Genomic DNA, 14239 nt, shown 5'->3' with positions numbered 1-14239 from the left:
TCGAAATGGGGTTGCTGCAGCCACAACGCAGAGTACTAACTACTATACAATCATGGCAATTTAAGCGAGCCAGGTAGGAGTCGAACCTACAATCTTCTGATCTATAGTCAGACGCATTATCCATTGACCACTGTCCCAGGTGTCTAGTAGCAATTGAAGAGTCTTTTCTGTTTTTGAGCCTGTTTTAAAGTTTTATGGTTATTGAAGTATATACAGAATCACATTTTGGAAATTGACTGTACACTATCTGCAGGGATTGTTTCCCAAAAATGTTTTAGGTACAATAATCCTTGTGACTGCTAAAAGATCTTTAAAAAATGTAATGAACTTACTCAGACAGAGCCCAAACATTCTTCTTTCCTGAATTCTAGAATTTATGTCAAATTCCCAGTCCTTTAGTAAAATAATTCACAATGAAGTTATTCAAAGCATGTTAAGATAGCTTTATAATAAGCATTAAACACAAATAGTGCAAGCACCTTCCAAGAATCTGCTTACTTTCTGAAATTTTCTTAAGATTCAGTATTGTGAAAAAATGGATGATTGAGAAACAAAATCAAAATGCCATGACCCGGATTCGAACCGGGGTTGTTGCGGCCACAACGCAGAGTACTAACCACTATACGATCACGGCAATTTTAGTGAGCCAGGTAGGAGTAGAACCTACAATCTACAGATCCATAGTCAGACACGTTATCCATTGCCCACTGTCCCGGGTGTCTTGTAGTAATTGAAGTGTCTTTCTTGTTTTTGAGCCTGTTTTCAGAATTTTATGGTTATTGAAGTATATACAGAATCACATTTTGGAAATTGACTGTACACTATCTGCAGGGATTGTTTCCCAAAAACGTTTTAGGTAAAATAATCCTTGTGACTGCTAAAAGATCTTTAAAAAATGTGATGAACTTACTCTGACAGAGCCCAAACATTCTTCTTTCCTGAATTCTAGAATTTATGTCAAATTCCCAGTCCTTTAGTACAATAATTCACAATTAAATTTTTCAAAGCATGTTAAGATAGCTTTATAATAAGAATTAAACACAAATAGTGCAAGCACCTTCAAAGAATCTGCTTACTTTCTGAAATTTTCTTAAGATTCAGTATTGTGAAAAAATGGATGATTGAGAAACAAAATCAAAATGCCGTGACCCGGATTCGAACCGGGGTTGCTGTGGCCACAACGCAGAGTACTAACCACTATACGATCACGGCAATTTTGGTGAGCCAGGTAGGAGTCGAACCTACAATCTACAGATCCATAGTCAGACACGTTATCCATTGCCCACTGTCCCGGGTGTCTTGTAGTAATTGAAGTGTCTTTCCTGTTTTTGAGCCTGTTTTCAGAATTTTATGGTTATTGAAGTATATACAGAATCACATTTTGGAAATTGACTGTACACTATCTGCAGGGATTGTTTCCCAAAAACGTTTTAGGTAAAATAATCCTTGTGACTGCTAAAAGATCTTTAAAAAATGTGATGAACTTACTCTGACAGAGCCCAAACATTCTTCTTTCCTGAATTCTAGAATTTATGTCAAATTCCCAGTCCTTTAGTACAATAATTCACAATTAAATTATTCAAAGCATGTTAAGATAGCTTTATAATAAGCATTAAACACAAATAGTGCAAGCACCTTCAAAGAATCTGCTTACTTTCTGAAATTTTCTTAAGATTCAGTATTGTGAAAAAATGGATGATTGTGAAACAAAATCAAAATGCTGTGACCCGTTTTCGAAATGGGGTTGCTGCAGCCACAACGCAGAGTACTAACTACTATACAATCATGGCAATTTAAGCGAGCCAGGTAGGAGTCGAACCTACAATCTTCTGATCTATAGTCAGACGCATTATCCATTGACCACTGTCCCAGGTGTCTAGTAGCAATTGAAGAGTCTTTCCTGTTTTTGAGCCTGTTTTAAAGTTTTATGGTTATTGAAGTATATACAGAATCACATTTTGGAAATTGACTGTACACTATCTGCAGGGATTGTTTCCCAAAAATGTTTTAGGTACAATAATCCTTGTGACTGCTAAAAGATCTTTAAAAAATGTAATGAACTTACTCAGACAGAGCCCAAACATTCTTCTTTCCTGAATTCTAGAATTTATGTCAAATTCCCAGTCCTTTAGTAAAATAATTCACAATGAAGTTATTCAAAGCATGTTAAGATAGCTTTATAATAAGCATTAAACACAAATAGTGCAAGCACCTTCCAAGAATCTGCTTACTTTCTGAAATTTTCTTAAGATTCAGTATTGTGAAAAAATGGATGATTGAGAAACAAAATCAAAATGCCGTGACCCGGATTCGAACCGGGGTTGTTGCGGCCACAACGCAGAGTACTAACCACTATACGATCACGGCAATTTTAGTGAGCCAGGTAGGAGTAGAACCTACAATCTACAGATCCATAGTCAGACACGTTATCCATTGCCCACTGTCCCGGGTGTCTTGTAGTAATTGAAGTGTCTTTCTTGTTTTTGAGCCTGTTTTCAGAATTTTATGGTTATTGAAGTATATACAGAATCACATTTTGGAAATTGACTGTACACTATCTGCAGGGATTGTTTCCCAAAAACGTTTTAGGTAAAATAATAATTGTGACTGCTAAAAGATATTTCAAAAATGTGATGAACTTACTCAGAAGGAAGCCCAACCATTCTTCTTTCCTGAATTCTAGAATTTATGTCAAATTCCCAGTACTTTAGTACAATAATTCACAATTAAATTATTCAAAGCATGTTAAGATAGCTTTATAATAAGCATTAAACACAAATAGTGCAAGCACCTTCAAAGAATCTGCTTACTTTCTGAAATTTTCTTAAGATTCAGTATTGTGAAAAAATGGATGATTGAGAAACATAATAAAAATGCCGTGACCCGGATTCAAATCGGGGTTGCTGCGGCCACAACGCAGAGTACTAACCACTATACGATCACGGCAATTTAAGCGAGCTAGGTAGGAGTCGAACCTACAATCTTCTGATCCGTAGTCAGACGCGTTATCCATTGCGCCACTGGCCCACTTGTTTTCTAGTAATTGAAGTGTCTTTCCTATTTTTGAGCCTATTTTCAGAGTTTTATGGTTATTGAAGTATATACAGAATCACATTTTGGAAATTGACTGTAGACTATCTGCAGGGATTGTTTCCCAAAAACGTTTTAGGTAAAATAATAATTGTGACTGCTAAAAGATATTTCAAAAATGTGATGAACTTACTCAGAAGGAAGCCCAACCATTCTTCTTTCCTGAATTCTAGAATTTATGTCAAATTCCCAGTACTTTAGTACAATAATTCACAATTAAATTATTCAAAGCATGTTAAGATAGCTTTATAATAAGCATTAAACACAAATAGTGCAAGCACCTTCAAAGAATCTGCTTACTTTCTGAAATTTTCTTAAGATTCAGTATTGTGAAAAAATGGATGATTGAGAAACAAAATCAAAATGCCGAGACCCGGATTCGAACCGGGGTTGCTGCGGCCACAACGCAGAGTACTAACCACTATACGATCACGGCAATTTAAGCGAGCCAAGTAGGAGTCGAACCTACAATCTACAGATCCATAGTCAGACACGTTATCCATTGCCCACTGTCCCAGGTGTCTTGTAGCAATTGAAGTGTCTTTCCTGTTTTTGAGCCTGTTTTCAGAATTTTATGGTTATTGAAGTATATACAGAATCACATTTTGGAAATTGACTGTACACTATCTGCAGGGATTGTTTCCCAAAAACGTTTTAGGTAAAATAATCCTTGTGACTGCTAAAAGATCTTTAAAAAATGTGATGAACTTACTCAGACAGAGCCCAAACATTCTTTTTTCCTGAATTCCAGAATTTATGTCAAATTCCCAGTCCTTTAGTACAATAATTCACAATAAAATTATTCAAAGCATGTTAAGATAGCTTTATAATAAGCATTAAACACAAATAGTGCAAGCACCTTCCAAGAATCTGCTTACTTTCTGAAATTTTCTTAAGATTCAGTATTGTGAAAAAATGGATGATTGAGAAACAAAATCAAAATGCCGTGACCTGGATTCGAACCGGGGTTGTTGCGGCCACAACGCAGAGTACTAACCACTATACGATCACGGCAATTTTAGTGAGCCAGGTAGGAGTAGAACCTACAATCTACAGATCCATAGTCAGACACGTTATCCATTGCCCACTGTCCCGGGTGTCTTGTAGTAATTGAAGTGTCTTTCTTGTTTTTGAGCCTGTTTTCAGAATTTTATGGTTATTGAAGTATATACAGAATCACATTTTGGAAATTGACTGTACACTATCTGCAGGGATTGTTTCCCAAAAACGTTTTAGGTAAAATAATCCTTGTGACTGCTAAAAGATCTTTAAAAAATGTGATGAACTTACTCTGACAGAGCCCAAACATTCTTCTTTCCTGAATTCTAGAATTTATGTCAAATTCCCAGTCCTTTAGTACAATAATTCACAATTAAATTATTCAAAGCATGTTAAGATAGCTTTATAATAAGAATTAAACACAAATAGTGCAAGCACCTTCAAAGAATCTGCTTACTTTCTGAAATTTTCTTAAGATTCAGTATTGTGAAAAAATGGATGATTGAGAAACATAATAAAAATGCCGTGACCCGGATACGAAACGGGGTTGCTGCGGCCACAAAGCAGAGTACTAACCACTATACGATCACGGCAATATAAGCGAGCCAGGTAGGAGTCGAACCTACAATCTTCTGATCCGTAGTCAGACGCGTTATCCATTGCGCCACTGGCCCACGTGTTTTGTAGCAATTGAAGTGTCTTTCCTATTTTTGAGCCTATTTTCAGAGTTTTATGGTTATTGAAGTATATACAGAATCACATTTTGGAAATTGACTGTAGACTATCTGCAGGGATTGTTTCCCAAAAACGTTTTAGGTAAAATAATAATTGTGACTGCTAAAAGATATTTCAAAAATGTGATGAACTTACTCAGAAGGAAGCCCAACCATTCTTCTTTCCTGAATTCTAGAATTTATGTCAAATTCCCAGTACTTTAGTACAATAATTCACAATTAAATTATTCAAAGCATGTTAAGATAGCTTTATAATAAGCATTAAACACAAATAGTGCAAGCACCTTCAAAGAATCTGCTTACTTTCTGAAATTTTCTTAAGATTCAGTATTGTGAAAAAATGGATGATTGAGAAACAAAATCAAAATGCCGTGACCCGGATTCAAATCGGGGTTGCTGCGGCCACAACGCAGAGTACTAACCACTATACGATCACGGCAATTTAAGCGAGCCAGGTAGGAGTCAAACCTACAATCTTCTGATCCGTAGTCAGACGCGTTATCTATTGCGCCACTGGCCCACTTGTTTTCTAGTAATTGAAGTGTCTTTCCTATTTTTGAGCCTATTTTCAGAGTTTTATGGTTATTGAAGTATATACAGAATCACATTTTGGAAATTGACTGTAGACTATCTGCAGGGATTGTTTCCCAAAAACGTTTTAGGTAAAATAATAATTGTGACTGCTAAAAGATATTTCAAAAATGTGATGAACTTACTCAGAAGGAAGCCCAACCATTCTTCTTTCCTGAATTCTAGAATTTATGTCAAATTCCCAGTACTTTAGTACAATAATTCACAATTAAATTATTCAAAGCATGTTAAGATAGCTTTATAATAAGCATTAAACACAAATAGTGCAAGCACCTTCAAAGAATCTGCTTACTTTCTGAAATTTTCTGAAGATTCAGTATTGTGAAAAAATGGATGATTGAGAAACAAAATCAAAATGCCGAGACCCGGATTCGAACCGGGGTTGCTGCGGCCACAACGCAGAGTACTAACCACTATACGATCACGGCAATTTAAGCGAGCCAGGTAGGAGTCGAACCTACAATCTACAGATCCATAGTCAGACACGTTATCCATTGCCCACTGTCCCAGGTGTCTTGTAGCAATTGAAGTGTCTTTCCTATTTTTGAGCCTGTTTTCAGAATTTTATGGTTATTGAAGTATATACAGAATCACATTTTGGAAATTGACTGTACACTATCTGCAGGGATTGTTTCCCAAAAACGTTTTAGGTAAAATAATCCTTGTGACTGCTAAAAGATCTTTAAAAAATGTGATGAACTTACTCAGACAGAGCCCAAACGTTCTTTTTTCCTGAATTCCAGATTTTATGTCAAATTCCCAGTCCTTTAGTACAATAATTCACAATTAAATTATTCAAAGCATGTTAAGATAGCTTTATAATAAACATTAAACACAAATAGTGCAAGCACCTTCAAAGAATCTGCTTACATTCTGAAATGTTCTTAAGATTCAGTATTGTGAAAAAATGGATGATTGTGAAACAAAATCAAAATGCTGTTAACCTTTTTCGAAATGGGGTTGCTGCAGCCACAACGCAGAGTACTAAACACTATACAATCACGGCAATTTAAGCGAGCCAGGTAGGAGTCGAACCTACAATCTTCTGATCCGTAGTCAGACGCGTTATCCATTGCGCCACTGGCCCACGTGTTTTGCAGTAATTGAAGTGTCTTTCCTGTTTTTGAGCCTTTTTTCAGAGTTTTATGGTTATTGAAGTATATACAGAATCACATTTTGGAAATTGACTGTACACTATCTGCAGGGATTGCTTCCCAAAAACGTTTTATTTAAAATAATCCTTGTGACTGCTAAAACATCTTTAAAAAATGTGATGAACTTACTCAGACAGAGCCCAAACATTCTTCTTTCCTGAATTCCAGAATTTATGTCTAATTCCCAGTCCTTTAGTACAATAATTCACAATTAAATTATTCAAAGCATGTTAAGATAGCTTTATAATAAGCATTAAACACAAATAGTGCAAGCACCTTCAAAGAATCTGCTTACTTTCTGAAATTTTCTTAAGATTCAGTATTGTGAAAAAATGGATGATTGTGAAACAAAATCAAAATGCTGTGACCCGTTTTCAAAATGGGGTTGCTGCAGCCACAACGCAGAGTGCTAACTACTATACAATCACGGCAATTTAAGCGAGCCAGGTAGGAGTCGAACCTACAATCTTCTGATCTATAGTCAGACGCGTTATCCATTGCCCACTGTCCCTGGTGTCTTGTAACAATTGAAGAGTCTTTCCTGTTTTTGAGCCTGTTTTAAAGTTTTATGGTTATTGAAGTATATACAGAATCACATTTTGGAAATTGACTGTACACTATCTGCAGGGATTGTTTCCCAAAAATGTTTTAGGTACAATAATCCTTGTGACTGCTAAAAGATCTTTATAAAATGTAATGAACTTACTCAGACAGAGCCCAAACATTCTTCTTTCCTGAATTCTAGAATTTATGTCAAATTCCCAGTCCTTTAGTAAAATAATTCACAATTAAATTTTTCAAAGCATGTTAAGATAGCTTTATAATAAGCATTAAACACAAATAGAGCAAGCACCTTCAAAGAATCTGCTTACTTTCTGAAATTTTCTTAAGATTCAGTATTGTGAAAAAATGGATGATTGAGAAACAAAATCAAAATGCCGTGACCCGGATTCGAACCGGGGTTGCTGTGGCCACAACGCAGAGTACTAACCACTATACGATCACGGCAATTTTAGTGAGCCAGGTAGGAGTAGAACCTACAATCTACAGATCCATAGTCAGACACGTTATCCATTGCCCACTGTCCCGGGTGTCTTGTAGTAATTGAAGTGTCTTTCCTGTTTTTGAGCCTGTTTTCAGAATTTTATGGTTATTGAAGTATATACAGAATCACATTTTGGAAATTGACTGTACACTATCTGCAGGGATTGTTTCCCAAAAACGTTTTAGGTAAAATAATCCTTGTGACTGCTAAAAGATCTTTAAAAAATGTGATGAACTTACTCTGACAGAGCCCAAACATTCTTCTTTCCTGAATTCTAGAATTTATGTCAAATTCCCAGTCCTTTAGTACAATAATTCACAATTAAATTATTCAAAGCATGTTAAGATAGCTTTATAATAAGCATTAAACACAAATAGTGCAAGCACCTTCAAAGAATCTGCTTACTTTCTGAAATTTTCTTAAGATTCAGTATTGTGAAAAAATGGATGATTGTGAAACAAAATCAAAATGCTGTGACCCGTTTTCGAAATGGGGTTGCTGCAGCCACAACGCAGAGTACTAACTACTATACAATCATGGCAATTTAAGCGAGCCAGGTAGGAGTCGAACCTACAATCTTCTGATCTATAGTCAGACGCATTATCCATTGACCACTGTCCCAGGTGTCTAGTAGCAATTGAAGAGTCTTTCCTGTTTTTGAGCCTGTTTTAAAGTTTTATGGTTATTGAAGTATATACAGAATCACATTTTGGAAATTGACTGTACACTATCTGCAGGGATTGTTTCCCAAAAATGTTTTAGGTACAATAATCCTTGTGACTGCTAAAAGATCTTTAAAAAATGTAATGAACTTACTCAGACAGAGCCCAAACATTCTTCTTTCCTGAATTCTAGAATTTATGTCAAATTCCCAGTCCTTTAGTAAAATAATTCACAATGAAGTTATTCAAAGCATGTTAAGATAGCTTTATAATAAGCATTAAACACAAATAGTGCAAGCACCTTCAAAGAATCTGCTTACTTTCTGAAATTTTCTTAAGATTCAGTATTGTGAAAAAATGGATGATTGAGAAACAAAATCAAAATGCCGTGACCCGGATTCGAACCGGGGTTGTTGCGGCCACAACGCAGAGTACTAACCACTATACGATCACGGCAATTTTAGTGAGCCAGGTAGGAGTAGAACCTACAATCTACAGATCCATAGTCAGACACGTTATCCATTGCCCACTGTCCCGGGTGTCTTGTAGTAATTGAAGTGTCTTTCTTGTTTTTGAGCCTGTTTTCAGAATTTTATGGTTATTGAAGTATATACAGAATCACATTTTGGAAATTGACTGTACACTATCTGCAGGGATTGTTTCCCAAAAACGTTTTAGGTAAAATAATCCTTGTGACTGCTAAAAGATCTTTAAAAAATGTGATGAACTTACTCTGACAGAGCCCAAACATTCTTCTTTCCTGAATTCTAGAATTTATGTCAAATTCCCAGTCCTTTAGTACAATAATTCACAATTAAATTATTCAAAGCATGTTAAGATAGCTTTATAATAAGAATTAAACACAAATAGTGCAAGCACCTTCAAAGAATCTGCTTACTTTCTGAAATTTTCTTAAGATTCAGTATTGTGAAAAAATGGATGATTGAGAAACATAATAAAAATGCCGTGACCCGGATACGAAACGGGGTTGCTGCGGCCACAACGCAGAGTACTAACCACTATACGATCACGGCAATATAAGCGAGCCAGGTAGGAGTCGAACCTACAATCTTCTGATCCGTAGTCAGACGCGTTATCCATTGCGCCACTGGCCCACATGTTTTGTAGCAATTGAAGTGTCTTTCCTATTTTTGAGCCTATTTTCAGAGTTTTATGGTTATTGAAGTATATACAGAATCACATTTTGGAAATTGACTGTAGACTATCTGCAGGGATTGTTTCCCAAAAACGTTTTAGGTAAAATAATAATTGTGACTGCTAAAAGATATTTCAAAAATGTGATGAACTTACTCAGAAGGAAGCCCAACCATTCTTCTTTCCTGAATTCTAGAATTTATGTCAAATTCCCAGTACATTATTACAATAATTCACAATTAAATTATTCAAAGCATGTTAAGATAGCTTTATAATAAGCATTAAACACAAATAGTGCAAGCACCTTCAAAGAATCTGCTTACTTTCTGAAATTTTCTTAAGATTCAGTATTGTGAAAAAATGGATGATTGAGAAACAAAATCAAAATGCCGAGACCCGGATTCGAACCGGGGTTGCTGCGGCCACAACGCAGAGTACTAACCACTATACGATCACGGCAATTTAAGCGAGCCAGGTAGGAGTCGAACCTACAATCTACAGAGCCATAGTCAGACACGTTATCCATTGCCCACTGTCCCAGGTGTCTTGTAGCATTTGAAGTGTCTTTCCTGTTTTTGAGCCTGTTTTCAGAATTTTATGGTTATTGAAGTATATACAGAATCACATTTTGGAAATTGACTGTACACTATCTGCAGGGATTGTTTCCCAAAAACGTTTTAGGTAAAATAATCCTTGTGACTGCTAAAAGATATTTAAAAAATGTGATGAACTTACTCAGACAGAGCCCAAACATTCTTCTTTCCTGAATTCCAGAATTTATGTCAAATTCCCAGTCCTTTAGTACAATAATTCACAATTAAATTATTCAAAGCATGTTAAGATAGCTTTATAATAAACAGTAAACACAAATAGTGCAAGCACCTTCAAAGAATCTGCTTACTTTCTGAAATGTTCTTAAGATTCAGTATTGTGAAAAAATGGATGATTGTGAAACAAAATCAAAATGCTGTTAACCTTTTTCGAAACGGGGTTGCTGCAGCCACAACGCAGAGTACTAACCACTATACAATCACGGCAATTTAAGCGAGCCGGGTAGGAGTCGAACCTACAATCTTCTGATCCGTAGTCAGACGCGTTATCCATTGCGCCACTGGCCCACGTGTTTTGCAGTAATTGAAGTGTCTTTCCTGTTTTTGAGCCTTTTTTCAGAGTTTTATGGTTATTGAAGTATATACAGAATCACATTTTGGAAATTGACTGTACACTATCTGCAGGGATTGCTTCCCAAAAACGTTTTATTTAAAATAATCCTTGTGACTGCTAAAACATCTTTAAAAAATGTGATGAACTTACTCAGACAGAGCCCAAACATTCTTCTTTCCTGAATTCCAGAATTTATGTCAAATTCCCAGTCCTTTAGTACAATAATTCACAATTAAATTATTCAAAGCATGTTAAGATAGCTTTATAATAAGCATTAAACACAAATAGTGCAAGCACCTTCAAAGAATCTGCTTACTTTCTGAAATTTTCTTAAGATTCAGTATTGTGAAAAAATGGATGATTGTGAAACAAAATCAAAATGCTGTGACCCGTTTTCAAAATGGGGTTGCTGCAGCCACAACGCAGAGTGCTAACTACTATACAATCACGGCAATTTAAGCGAGCCAGGTAGGAGTCGAACCTACAATCTTCTGATCTATAGTAAGACGCGTTATCCATTGCCCACTGTCCCTGGTGTCTTGTAACAATTGAAGAGTCTTTCCTGTTTTTGAGCCTGTTTTAAAGTTTTATGGTTATTGAAGTATATACAGAATCACATTTTGGAAATTGACTGTACACTATCTGCAGGGATTGTTTCCCAAAAATGTTTTAGGTACAATAATCCTTGTGACTGCTAAAAGATCTGTAAAAAATGTAATGAACTTACTCAGACAGAGCCCAAACATTCTTCTTTCCTGAATTCTAGAATTTATGTCAAATTCCCAGTCCTTTAGTAAAATAATTCACAATTAAATTTTTCAAAGCAGGTTAAGATAGCTTTATAATAAGCATTAAACACAAATAGAGAAAGCACCTTCAAAGAATCTGCTTACTTTCTGAAATTTTCTTAAGATTCAGTATTGTGAAAAAATGGATGATTGAGAAACAAAATCAAAATGCCGTGACCCGGATTCGAACCGGGGTTGCTCTGGCCACAACGCAGAGTACTAACCACTATACGATCACGGCAATTTTAGAAAGCCAGGTAGGAGTAGAACCTACAATCTACAGATCCATAGTCAGACACGTTATCCATTGCCCACTGTCCCGGGTGTCTTGTAGTAATTGAAGTGTCTTTCCTGTTTTTGAGCCTGTTTTCAGAATTTTATGGTTATTGAAGTATATACAGAATCACATTTTGGAAATTGACTGTACACTATCTGCAGGGATTGTTTCCCAAAAACGTTTTAGGTAAAATAATCCTTGTGACTGCTAAAAGATCTTTAAAAAATGTGATGAACTTACTCTGACAGAGCCCAAACATTCTTCTTTCCTGAATTCTAGAATTTATGTCAAATTCCCAGTCCTTTAGTACAATAATTCACAATTAAATTATTCAAAGCATGTTAAGATAGCTTTATAATAAGCATTAAACACAAATAGTGCAAGCACCTTCAAAGAATCTGCTTACTTTCTGAAATTTTCTTAAGATTCAGTATTGTGAAAAAATGGATGATTGGGAAACAAAATCAAAATGCTGTGACCCGTTTTCGAAATGGGGTTGCTGCAGCCACAACGCAGAGTACTAACTACTATACAATCATGGCAATTTAAGCGAGCCAGGTAGGAGTCGAACCTACAATCTTCTGATCTATAGTCAGACGCATTATCCATTGACCACTGTCCCAGGTGTCTAGTAGCAATTGAAGAGTCTTTCCTGTTTTTGAGCCTGTTTTAAAGTTTTATGGTTATTAAAGTATATACAGAATCACATTTTGGAAATTGACTGTACACTATCTGCAGGGATTGTTTCCCAAAAATGTTTTAGGTACAATAATCCTTGTGACTGCTAAAAGATCTTTAAAAAATATAATGAACTTACTCAGACAGAGCCCAAACATTCTTCTTTCCTGAATTCTAGAATTTATGTCAAATTCCCAGTCCTTTAGTAAAATAATTCACAATGAAGTTATTCAAAGCATGTTAAGATAGCTTTATAATAAGCATTAAACACAAATAGTGCAAGCACCTTCAAAGAATCTGCTTACTTTCTGAAATTTTCTTAAGATTCAGTATTGTGAAAAAATGGATGATTGAGAAACAAAATCAAAATGCCGTGACCCGGATTCGAACCGGGGTTGTTGCGGCCACAACGCAGAGTACTAACCACTATACGATCACGGCAATTTTAGTGAGCCAGGTAGGAGTAGAACCTACAATCTACAGATCCATAGTCAGACACGTTATCCATTGCCCACTGTCCCGGGTGTCTTGTAGTAATTGAAGTGTCTTTCTTGTTTTTGAGCCTGTTTTCAGAATTTTATGGTTATTGAAGTATATACAGAATCACATTTTGGAAATTGACTGTACACTATCTGCAGGGATTGTTTCCCAAAAACGTTTTAGGTAAAATAATCCTTGTGACTGCTAAAAGATCTTTAAAAAATGTGATGAACTTACTCTGACAGAGCCCAAACATTCTTCTTTCCTGAATTCTAGAATTTATGTCAAATTCCCAGTCCTTTAGTACAATAATTCACAATTAAATTATTCAAAGCATGTTAAGATAGCTTTATAATAAGAATTAAACACAAATAGTGCAAGCACCTTCAAAGAATCTGCTTACTTTCTGAAATTTTCTTAAGATTCAGTATTGTGAAAAAATGGATGATTGAGAAACATAATAAAAATGCCGTGACCCGGATACGAAACGGGGTTGCTGCGGCCACAACGCAGAGTACTAACCACTATACGATCACGGCAATATAAGCGAGCCAGGTAGGAGTCGAACCTACAATCTTCTGATCCGTAGTCAGACGCGTTATCCATTGCGCCACTGGCCCACATGTTTTGTAGCAATTGAAGTGTCTTTCCTATTTTTGAGCCTATTTTCAGAGTTTTATGGTTATTGAAGTATATACAGAATCACATTTTGGAAATTGACTGTAGACTATCTGCAGGGATTGTTTCCCAAAAACGTTTTAGGTAAAATAATAATTGTGACTGCTAAAAGATATTTCAAAAATGTGATGAACTTACTCAGAAGGAAGCCCAACCATTCTTCTTTCCTGAATTCTAGAATTTATGTCAAATTCCCAGTACTTTAGTACAATAATTCACAATTAAATTATTCAAAGCATGTTAAGATAGCTTTATAATAAGCATTAAACACAAATAGTGCAAGCACCTTCAAAGAATCTGCCTACTTTCTGAAATTTTCTTAAGATTCAGTATTGTGAAAAAATGGATGATTGAGAAACAAAATCAAAATGCCGTGACCCGGATTCAAACCGGGGTTGCTGCGGCCACAACACAGAGTACTAACCACTATAGGATCACGGCAAATTAAGCGAGCCAGGTAGGAGTCGAACCTACAATCTTCTGATCCGTAGTCAGACGCGTTATCCATTGCGCCACTGGCCCACTTGTTTCGTAGTAATTGAAGTGTCTTTCCTATTATTGAGCCTATTTTCAGAGTTTTATGGTTATTGAAGTATATACAGAATCACATTTTGGAAATTGACTGTAGACTATCTGCAGGGATTGTTTCCCAAAAACGTTTTAGGTAAAATAATAATTGTGACTGCTAAAAGATATTTAAAAAATGTGATGAACTTACTCAGACAGAGCCCAAACATTCTTCTT

At 35.8% G+C, this 14239-nt stretch overlaps 13 non-coding genes across 13 annotated transcripts; all 13 read right to left on the bottom strand.

The window, feature by feature from the left end:
• Nucleotides 1-2295: 2295 nt before the first annotated feature.
• On the bottom strand, nt 2296-2367 carry TRNAH-GUG (transfer RNA histidin (anticodon GUG)). Its single transcript has one exon. It is a non-coding gene; the product is annotated as a tRNA-His (tRNA).
• Nucleotides 2368-2954: 587 nt separating this feature from the next.
• On the bottom strand, nt 2955-3027 carry TRNAR-ACG (transfer RNA arginine (anticodon ACG)). The gene has a single exon. It is a non-coding gene; the product is annotated as a tRNA-Arg (tRNA).
• A 427-nt stretch (nt 3028-3454) lies between these two features.
• TRNAH-GUG (transfer RNA histidin (anticodon GUG)) lies at nt 3455-3526 on the bottom strand. The gene has a single exon. It is a non-coding gene; the product is annotated as a tRNA-His (tRNA).
• A 1164-nt stretch (nt 3527-4690) lies between these two features.
• Nucleotides 4691-4763, bottom strand: TRNAR-ACG (transfer RNA arginine (anticodon ACG)). Its single transcript has one exon. It is a non-coding gene; the product is annotated as a tRNA-Arg (tRNA).
• A 1007-nt stretch (nt 4764-5770) lies between these two features.
• Nucleotides 5771-5842, bottom strand: TRNAH-GUG (transfer RNA histidin (anticodon GUG)). The gene has a single exon. It is a non-coding gene; the product is annotated as a tRNA-His (tRNA).
• Nucleotides 5843-6428: 586 nt separating this feature from the next.
• Nucleotides 6429-6501, bottom strand: TRNAR-ACG (transfer RNA arginine (anticodon ACG)). Its single transcript has one exon. It is a non-coding gene; the product is annotated as a tRNA-Arg (tRNA).
• Nucleotides 6502-8659: 2158 nt separating this feature from the next.
• On the bottom strand, nt 8660-8731 carry TRNAH-GUG (transfer RNA histidin (anticodon GUG)). Its single transcript has one exon. It is a non-coding gene; the product is annotated as a tRNA-His (tRNA).
• A 586-nt stretch (nt 8732-9317) lies between these two features.
• Nucleotides 9318-9390, bottom strand: TRNAR-ACG (transfer RNA arginine (anticodon ACG)). Its single transcript has one exon. It is a non-coding gene; the product is annotated as a tRNA-Arg (tRNA).
• Nucleotides 9391-9817: 427 nt separating this feature from the next.
• On the bottom strand, nt 9818-9889 carry TRNAH-GUG (transfer RNA histidin (anticodon GUG)). The gene has a single exon. It is a non-coding gene; the product is annotated as a tRNA-His (tRNA).
• Nucleotides 9890-10475: 586 nt separating this feature from the next.
• On the bottom strand, nt 10476-10548 carry TRNAR-ACG (transfer RNA arginine (anticodon ACG)). Its single transcript has one exon. It is a non-coding gene; the product is annotated as a tRNA-Arg (tRNA).
• A 2158-nt stretch (nt 10549-12706) lies between these two features.
• TRNAH-GUG (transfer RNA histidin (anticodon GUG)) lies at nt 12707-12778 on the bottom strand. Its single transcript has one exon. It is a non-coding gene; the product is annotated as a tRNA-His (tRNA).
• A 586-nt stretch (nt 12779-13364) lies between these two features.
• TRNAR-ACG (transfer RNA arginine (anticodon ACG)) lies at nt 13365-13437 on the bottom strand. Its single transcript has one exon. It is a non-coding gene; the product is annotated as a tRNA-Arg (tRNA).
• Nucleotides 13438-13944: 507 nt separating this feature from the next.
• TRNAR-ACG (transfer RNA arginine (anticodon ACG)) lies at nt 13945-14017 on the bottom strand. The gene has a single exon. It is a non-coding gene; the product is annotated as a tRNA-Arg (tRNA).
• Between the last annotated feature and the right edge of the window lie 222 nt (nt 14018-14239).

Source organism: Taudactylus pleione, unplaced genomic scaffold, assembly GCF_031769625.1.
Source record: "Taudactylus pleione unplaced genomic scaffold, aTauple2 ptg000551l, whole genome shotgun sequence".
Lineage (NCBI taxonomy): Eukaryota > Metazoa > Chordata > Amphibia > Anura > Myobatrachidae > Taudactylus > Taudactylus pleione.
This window is presented reverse-complemented; position numbering and strand designations above follow the sequence as displayed.